Below are 9,014 nucleotides of genomic sequence, written 5' to 3'. Positions count from 1 at the left end.
TGCAGGCTTATGCATATACACATTGCAGCTCAGTGTTGGGGTATTTGATTTGAGGATAATCCATCTATCAATGATATTCAATGTTATGACTACAAGTTATATCATGTGTAGAAAAAATATAGACAAAGAAAGGGAGTCCAAAAGAAAATCCTGTAACACTTGGGTATATAGAGTCCCAGTGGAGGTTTTGGAGCAAGGAAAAGATTGAGTAAGGACAGACATTAGGGTAAAAATAAGTAGAGCTAAAACATCATTCAGCAATAAAAAGGAATATACTACTGATATATGCTCTAACATGGTTGACTCTGAAAAGCATTTATGTAAAAGAAAAGAGGAGGGTGGAGCAAGATGGTGGAGGAATGATAGGTCATGCTCACCTTCTCCCACAAACACATTAAAAAAAAACATCAATATGTAAAACAATTCACAAGAACATCAACTACATGCTGGCAGAAGAACTTAAACCTCCATAAAGGGCAAGAAACTCTTGACATAACTGGCTAGAACAAAAGAAAAAGAGAGAGAGAGAGAGAAAAGGAATCAGGATGGGGCTAGCATTCTCCAGAGGGAGCTGTGAAGGAGAAAAGGAACCCACATCCTGGGAAGCCATCCAAGTGACAAAAAATCAGCCAAGTCAGAGGGACCTCAAAGTCACCCAGAAAAGCCCAGCAGCTGGACTGAGAACAGCAAAGCAGAGTGAGAGCTGTACAGATCATCTGAACCACTGGCCTGGACACCACAGCCTGAGACACTCAGTTGGGGGCTGGACACTGAGACTTATGCTCCGGAGGTCAGTCCTGGGGAGAAGACAGGGGCTGGCTGTGTGGGGACAGCCTGAGGGGCTAAGGAACAGTGCACCATGGGTGGGGGAGCAGTGTGATATGGGCTGGGGAGTGGAATGCCATGGCAGAGGAACCTGGGAGAAGGTCCGGATCTACAGGAGAGGCAAGGCACCATTGTTTGGGAGAATGAGAAGAGGAGAGGCAGACCATCACAGGAAACTCTCTGAACCACCAGAGCTTGTGTACACCCCTGGGATCACAGAGAATGGGGCAGCTCTGTTGCAGGCTACAGGTAGCAAAAAGCCTCTTGATCTTTAGGGGAGACTGGGAGCTTCTTGTGCAGGCTATGGGTGGCCAGGAACCTCTTGTGTAAATTAAGGGCATCAGGGGGCTATGGGCAACATGGTACCTCTTGCACTATCTACAGGTTGCAGAGACAGACCACAATGGTCATTTCAGAGGCCAGAGGGAGGTATGGCTTGCCACCACTTGGGGACCTGTGAGTGGGCTCCACATGGTGACCCGAGTCACCTAAGGGGCTGGAAAAAAGAAAAAAGGCACTGCAAGCAAGCACCATACACTGTTGCTCTAACTCTCCTGGAAACACACCCGCCCTGCAGCTTCCACTGCCAATGCTCTTGGAAGCACCCAGGCAATTGGTCACTTTCATTTCCCAAGACCCTACAACTAGGAGCAGATGGTTCATCACCTCCTGCGTGGGCTAAGTGGGACAGGGTGTTTCTTTCACGGTCTGCAGGTGACGGGGGTAAACTGCCACAGATATCTCTGACTCCAGAATTAAGTGTAGCCCACCGCCACTGGGATACCTGAACAGAAATCACTTGCAGCCCCAACCACCTCAGAGGGCAACACAGAAGAGGACAGTGCAATTGAACAACACCTCTTGTTGCTCTCGCTCCCCAGGGAACACACCTGCTCTACAGCTGCCACTGCAAAACACTCTGGGCAGTGCCCAGAAACTTGATCATTGTCCCTTCCCAGGAACCTGCAACTAGGAGCAGCTTGTGCAGCACCTCCTGTGGGGGCTAAGCAGGACAAGGTGTTTCTTGCATGGTATACAGGAGGCAGGAACAAATCACTGCAGTTATCTCTGGCTCCAGAGGTGGAATGGCTTGCCACCACAGGGGTCCATGAACAGGGACCACCTGGGATTCCAATCACCTTAGCTCTTGTTGCTCTCACTCCCCTGGGAAATCACGCACCATGCTACTGCTACTGCAAAATATTCTGGTCAGTTTATAGATCTGCCTAGAGCTTATTACCACTTCCCAGGGCTCTGCAACTAGGAGTAGCCTGTGCCAACTTCCTGCATGTCCTTGTGGCTGTTGAGAGCCCAATGACCAGGCACTGACTGCTGGCCCTACCCATTGCCTCCTTCTCCCTGAAAACACTCTGAGCATCATGGGGATAACAGCCTGCTCACACCAAAGAAAGAGAGAGCAAAATTTGAACTCCCACACTAAAAATAAATAGTACCCCCACTGACAGATGATTGGATTAGGAAGATGTGGTATATATACACAGTGGAATACTACTCAGTCATAAAAAGAACAAAATAATGCCATTTGCAGCAACATGGATGCATCCTGAGTGAATTAAGTCAGAAAGCAAATGACAAATACCATAGGATATCACTTATGTCTGAAATCTAATATATAGCACAAATAAACCTTTCCCCAGAAAAGAAAATCATGGACTTGGAGAAGAGACTTGTGTTTGCCAAGGTGGAGGGGCAGGGAGTCAGATGGATGGGTGCTTGAAGTTATTAGATGAAGTTTATTGCCTTCAGGATGGATTAGCAATGAGATCCTGCTGTGTAGCACTGGGAATTCTGGTCACTTATGTTGGAGCATGATAATGTGAGAAAAAAGAATGTATACATGTATGTGTAACTGGGTCACCATGCTGTACAATAGAAAATTGATAGAACACTGTAAAATAGGTATAATGGAAAAAAAATAAAATCATTACATAAAAAAATAAAAAGTAAAAATCAAGGTGACATAAAAAAATAAAGGGAAAAATTGAGGTACAAAAGACCCCTTAAACTATGATAATGTTTTATTAAATTTACACAAAAGGCAAACTTATAGAGAAAAAATAATAAATTAGTGTTTGTCTGAGTGTGGAAACCAGATTGCCTGCAAGTAAACATGAAGAAATTCTTTGGGGTGATGGGACTGTTCTAAAACTGAGCTGTTGTGATGGTTGTACAGCACTGTAAATTGACTGAAAATCATTAACTTGTATGTATAGATTATGTAAATTTTATAGTATATAAATTATTCTTCAAAAGTTGTTAAGAAAAATAAGAAATCCTCTAAATATGGTTTTGAAGACTAGAGAATAATATTTTTTCAAAAGTAATTTGCAGCCCAAAGTGCTAAGGATCAAAAAATGATGGCACTAACTTAGGCAAATGAAGTTTGTTGATGACTCTGATAAGAATAATCTAAAGATATCTTTCTCTTTTACATAATAGTGGCTGTTTCCTCACAATCCCTATAATTTGAGCCTTATCTTGGTACTCTCATAACAGCTGATGTACCTTAGATATTTTTGTCAAATTTTGTAAATATTAGGATTTCAATTTTTATTGACTAGAGTTTACAGGTTAATTTGGAGAGGAATTACAGCTTTAAAATATTTATTTTTCCCACCCAGCAATATGAAAAACTGCAGCTACAAGAAGAATTTTCTGGCTACAACATGTCTAAATAGTTAAAATTAACAATGAATACCAAAAAGAATTACCTGAACAGCAAAGTAGGTACATTAAAAAAAACAATTGTATTACTGCTTTAAATTCAGAAGAGGATCTTGGCAGTCCAACCTACAAAGATAAATTCACTCAACTACTAGAGGAAACAAATTGGTTGGAAAATGGTCAAGAACCTGCTGCATCCTTGAACAATAATATTCAACCTGTCATGACCTCAGTTGTCATTAAAGTTTTTTATGTACTTGTGGAGGAAAAACAATATGTAAATCAGTTTGAGGAAGGTAGGCAAGCAAAATTCTATCCAGCTATCATGCAAAGAACCAGTGCCAACTAGAATTAACTTCTGTCAAAAACCAAGGGCTCTACATTATAGTCTCTGGTAAGCCAGAAACTGTCATGAAAGCTCAGGTGTACATTTTTACCTGTTTTAAGAAACAAGTTTTGACTACAGTTTCCACTCCCAAAGAATGTCTTTGCTTTGATTTAGACAAGACTGGAGAAAAAGTATAAGACCTGGTAAAAAACATCTGCAACCAATATCTAGACCTTATGCTCAGTTAACCATAACAGCTGGATCAATATTGTTGGCACCAAAGAGGTCATGAAAAAGACACCACATGAAGTTTTACTTATGTCTGTTGAGCAAGATAAGGGTGCTGTAGAAAGGCATTTCATCCTTTCATTGCTGGACCATACAATAAAATTTTTGACAAAATCACACTGGAAGTGGAGACACACATCCACATTTCACCAACTAGAGCTAATCAAAAAAAAATAAACTTTCCTGAAAAAAAGTAATAACTAGGTCAAGTTCAGGATAACATAAAGATGATGTTTTCAAATGCTATGGAGAAAACCACATCCATAGATATAGAGATGAAATTGCAGCACAACTGTATGGTAAGTCCCAAGAGTAATTCTGTCCAGGAGATCCTGGAAAGAACTGGTGCTTCAATAGAGATTTTGCCCTCAGAAATCATGTCAGATGCTGTGACAAATCAACATAAGCCTGAAAGTATGAGGTAGGCATCTATTGAAGTCTACTCCGAGACCAAAGTTTACACTCTTACCTCCATCTGTGTACCTTCCTGGCTTTACAAATTTGTTATTGTTAAAAAAGGTTGTAATGTATCCACAATTACTTGGAATATGCTAAAAGTTCACATAAACTTTATTGGAGAAGTTAAAATTAAAACAGAAGGATGACCAGAAAATTTGAATTATGCTCAAGAACAAGTTGAGGTCATAGTCAAAGAGCTAATTAACAGGATGGATTATGCAGAGATTAAAGTTGGCTATGAGTTTTACAAACACTTACTAGGGAAAAAAGGTGTTATTATAAACTGAATCAACAAAAGGAATAAGGTATCTGTGCTAATCTCACCTGAAAATGAAAAGAATAACTTGATCAGAATTGAGAGGGAGCAGTTCCTACTGTGGCTCAGTGGGTTAAGAACCCAATGTTGTTTCTGGGAATTTGCAGGTTTGATCCCTGGCCTCACTCAGTCAGTTAAGGGTATGGCATTGCTACAAGCTGTGGCATAGGTTGCAGCTGCAACTCCAATTTAACCCCTAGCACAGGAACTTCCATGTGCTGCAGGTGAGGCCATAAAAATAATAAAAAGAATTGATGGGGAATCTCAGGGTGTCCAACAGGCCAAGAGAGAACTTCTTGAACTTTCTTCTCATTTCTAAAATGAGCACAAGGACTTAATCATTGAGCAAAGATTCCACCATGCGATCATTGGGCAGAAAGGTGAATGGATATGTGACATCCATAAGAAATTTCCAGAGGTTGTAAAGTTTTTCTGATCCAGCACAAAAAAGTCACATTGTTCAACTTAGAGGACCAAAATATGAATTAGAAAAATGCACACAATATTTGGAGAATGTAATAACAAACATTGTAGAAAGTATCTATTCCATAGCTATTACCCTATTCAAAAAGCTTTGCAACATTATCATTGGAAAAGGAGACATGAACATCAAAAAAGTATATTTGCAGCAAGCAACACCAAAGTTAACCTTCCATAATAAGCAAGTAGCAACTCAGAAAATATTGTCATCAGTGGAAAGCCAGCAAACTGTGAAGTGGTGCTTGTAATTTAATTTTTTTCAATTCAGAAAGATACAGCCAATATTTTGGAAGTGAAAATTTCTATTCCCTCCAATCTATACAAATCCCATATTAACTCTAAAAAACAATTGGTGCAGTTATGAAAGAATGTGGAAGTATGTACATCCACGTTCCAAAAAGCAACTCAGGACTTCAAAGAGTTATTAATAGGGGACCTGCCCAAAGAGTTGAGAAGGCCAAGAAAAACTGCTGCAACTTGCAGAAGAAGAGCAAACAAAGGGTTATTTTGTGGTCCTCCATGTCAAACCAGAGTATCATAAATTCCTAATGAGTAAAAATGGAGGTGATGATCCCAAAGTCTCTGAGGAGACTGCAGCATGTATAATTTTCCCAGTCCCTGAAGACAATAATCAAGAATTTTTAACTATCATAGGGACAGAGAAGGCTGTCGAAATACATAAAAGAAACTACTGGCTCTAATTACAAATCTAGATAATGTGGTAGAGGACAACATACTGATAAATCCCATGTACTACCAGAACTTTTATCTTTTGCAAAGGGGCCAGGTATTATAGGAGATGAGTGAGGAGTATGGTGATGTGATTATTAACTTTTCATGTTCAGGAAAACAGAGTAACAAAGTCACAATCAAAGGAGCAAAGCCTTGTTTGGGAGCAGCCAAGAAATATAATCAAGAGATTATTGGGGATCTGGACACTGAAGTCACAACAAATGTGTTACTCCCCAGAAATTTCATCATTTTTTTCATGGGACCAATGTGTTACCAAATCAGACAGATCATTAGAAATTATAATGTTCAAATCAAATACCCAGAGGAAATTCTACTTACTAGTATAGAGCAAGCTGTTCTGGAAAATAAGGAAGAAGTTGAAAGAAAGGACACTAGAGGAACTGTTTCTATTTCCCCAAGAAAATGTGACACTACCTTTATTTCATGTCAAAAGGAAAAGTGTGAAGCAGCCATGTGAGCCTTTGAGGTTTTAATTCCTGTCACTGTGGAAGTAAATGTGAATTTTGACCTACATAGTTTTCTCAGTGGTCAAAAATAAAGTGGGGTACACATCACAATGAATGAGTTTAATATAAGGTATCAGCATTTGGACTAGAGTATGCTACCATCACTGGCCTTGAAGCAAATGTAGAACAAGCCAAGGATATATTATAAGAACAAGTCAAGGTTTTATGAGCTTAAATAAAAGATCAATCATTAAGAAATTTTGATCATTGTACAACTATAAATGTAATAAAATTCATTGATTAAAAAATTTGACTCAAAAATTTTAGACTCAAGTTCACAGTAGGCCCCAAATACCACTCCAAGATCATTGATCAAAGGAGGTTAGTTATTGCATAGCTTTACTTAGCACATAAATTTACTATCCATTTACCAAGTAAAGGGAGCAAGGAGATACAAGACCAAATCACAATCATTGGATATAAAAATAACCCCATAGCTGCCTGGGATACAATAATAAATGGTACATAATTTTGAGAAGAACTGTTGCTAAGCAAATTTCACTGAACAAGTGTGTTTGTGACCATATTATTAGATTTTATGGAAAAGTCATTCATAAAATCATGAATCAATTCCAGGTCAACATCTGTTTCCCTCCTAAAGAAGTGCAAGATGCAAACATTGTCACTGCGACCAGACTCCCTAATAAAATCAAAGATGCAATTTATCATATCCTCAGTCTTGAGGAACATTATCTGGCTATTGTTCCAAAGTGTGTATTATAGAAAGAGCATATGAAGAAGGTTACTCTAAAGAAAATAGTTACTCTAAAAAAAAAGTTTAAAGAAATAAACTTTGGGCATCATGATTAGGTACTGAGTGTGGTGTTGGAGTGATTGTACATAAAAATTAGCATAGCAGGGATGTTAGGAGGGATAAGAAAGGCCAAAGAATGTTAAAAAATATATTTCAGATTACTTAGAGTTGCTTTGTTTTTTCAGATGATATTTCTAACAGCAATTTGGGGGATTGAGATTTCCATGATTCTTTTACTTTCCCCAGACACACTTTTCAAAAGGCCTTCTTGGGGAAAAAATGTCAAACCCAAGAAGACATTATATTTTTATCTTCTTCCCAGTGACCTAGTAGGTCTAGCAAAACCTTAGAGTAATAATAAAAAGTGTCGTTTTAGTGAATGCTATGGGTCTCCAATAAGATCCTCCCTATGCTCCATGAAGCACTTACTACTCTTTTAGATGGTGCTGTAACCAGGTGATGTCTAGTGTCTACATTTACCCACCAGCAGCATTTTCCTCATCTGAAGTGAGCCACCTTGCCCAAGGTATGTATTCTTCCCAGGAGTAGCATCGATCAAATGAATAGTCAACCCAGACCCATTTCCACATTAGAGGGCAACTCTGTATGGCCATCTTAAGTCTAAAGCTCACTGTGAGCTCAGATGAGTCCTTTGTTGGGACTGCATCAGCACTAAACTCATTCTGTCCAATCCTGTTCTGTTCATTCCCCACCAGGTATTCATCTCAGGAATATTTTCCAGTAAACGTCCTGCATCCAAATGCTCTGTCTCTGGGTATGAGGTGGCTATAGTTGGATGAACTGATATGAAAAACATCCTTATGTGAGATATGAGGGTTTGTCAAGGGAGGGAATATAAAGACAGACCTTAATCTCAATGACGATAACCAAATATTAAGGAGTGGCTTACTTTCTTTTAAATAGTCTCAAGTTTCTGTAACATTCATTGCTTTTCCAAAACAAAGCAAATGTCTAATGTCACCCAACATTTAATCTCTTAATTTTATTTTTTGTGTTGTTTTGTTCTTGCTGTACCATAGAATTAAAGGCTTTGCATGACAATGTACAAATCCTGATACCATCACTTACTTTATCATGTTAAGCTGCTCTTCTTGCAAAGGTGAGTCTGGATAGGAGTTTGGGAGGAAGGATGCTTGGGTCAAGGTGATACACATACATACCTCGGTAAGGATATATGTGCAAATTAACTAAGCATTATCAAATTTTCTTCATTTCTACATGTATATGAGTTCCTGGTAGTCCATATCTTTATCAACAACTGGTGTTACTGGCAGACATTATTTTAGCAGAATATTGATTTTTATGCCACTGAGACAATGTCTTACGATTATAAAGAGGCATGTACAATAGCTTTTTGTCCTAATCCATTAAGCTTAGCCATTGTGCTTCAGGTGAATCTGAGGTATGGCTATCCATTCTTGGAAAATAAATATTACTAGCAGCACACCAGATATTCCTGTTTTACCTTCATGAGCCCCATCCCCATTATTGACCATAGCTCACTAGAACAACTAGAAGCCAATTTAGATTTTGTCACTATCAGACATTAAAATTAGTCATATTTACGAATTACCTAAGTTTACAACAAGATTAAATAAA

General features: G+C 38.8%; 1 pseudogene; it reads left to right on the top strand.

Moving 5' to 3' along the window:
• The first annotated feature begins 3,733 nt into the window (after positions 1-3,733).
• On the top strand, positions 3,734-7,450 carry LOC146394698 (vigilin pseudogene; annotated as a pseudogene).
• The last annotated feature ends 1,564 nt before the right edge of the window (positions 7,451-9,014 follow it).

The sequence above is a fragment of the Sus scrofa genome, chromosome X (assembly GCF_054392235.1).
Source record: "Sus scrofa isolate SSC_HxYL_T2T_F1_AM1 chromosome X, Sscrofa_HxYL_maternal_Yorkshire_Landrace_v2.0, whole genome shotgun sequence".
Classification (NCBI taxonomy): domain Eukaryota; kingdom Metazoa; phylum Chordata; class Mammalia; order Artiodactyla; family Suidae; genus Sus; species Sus scrofa.
This window is presented reverse-complemented; position numbering and strand designations above follow the sequence as displayed.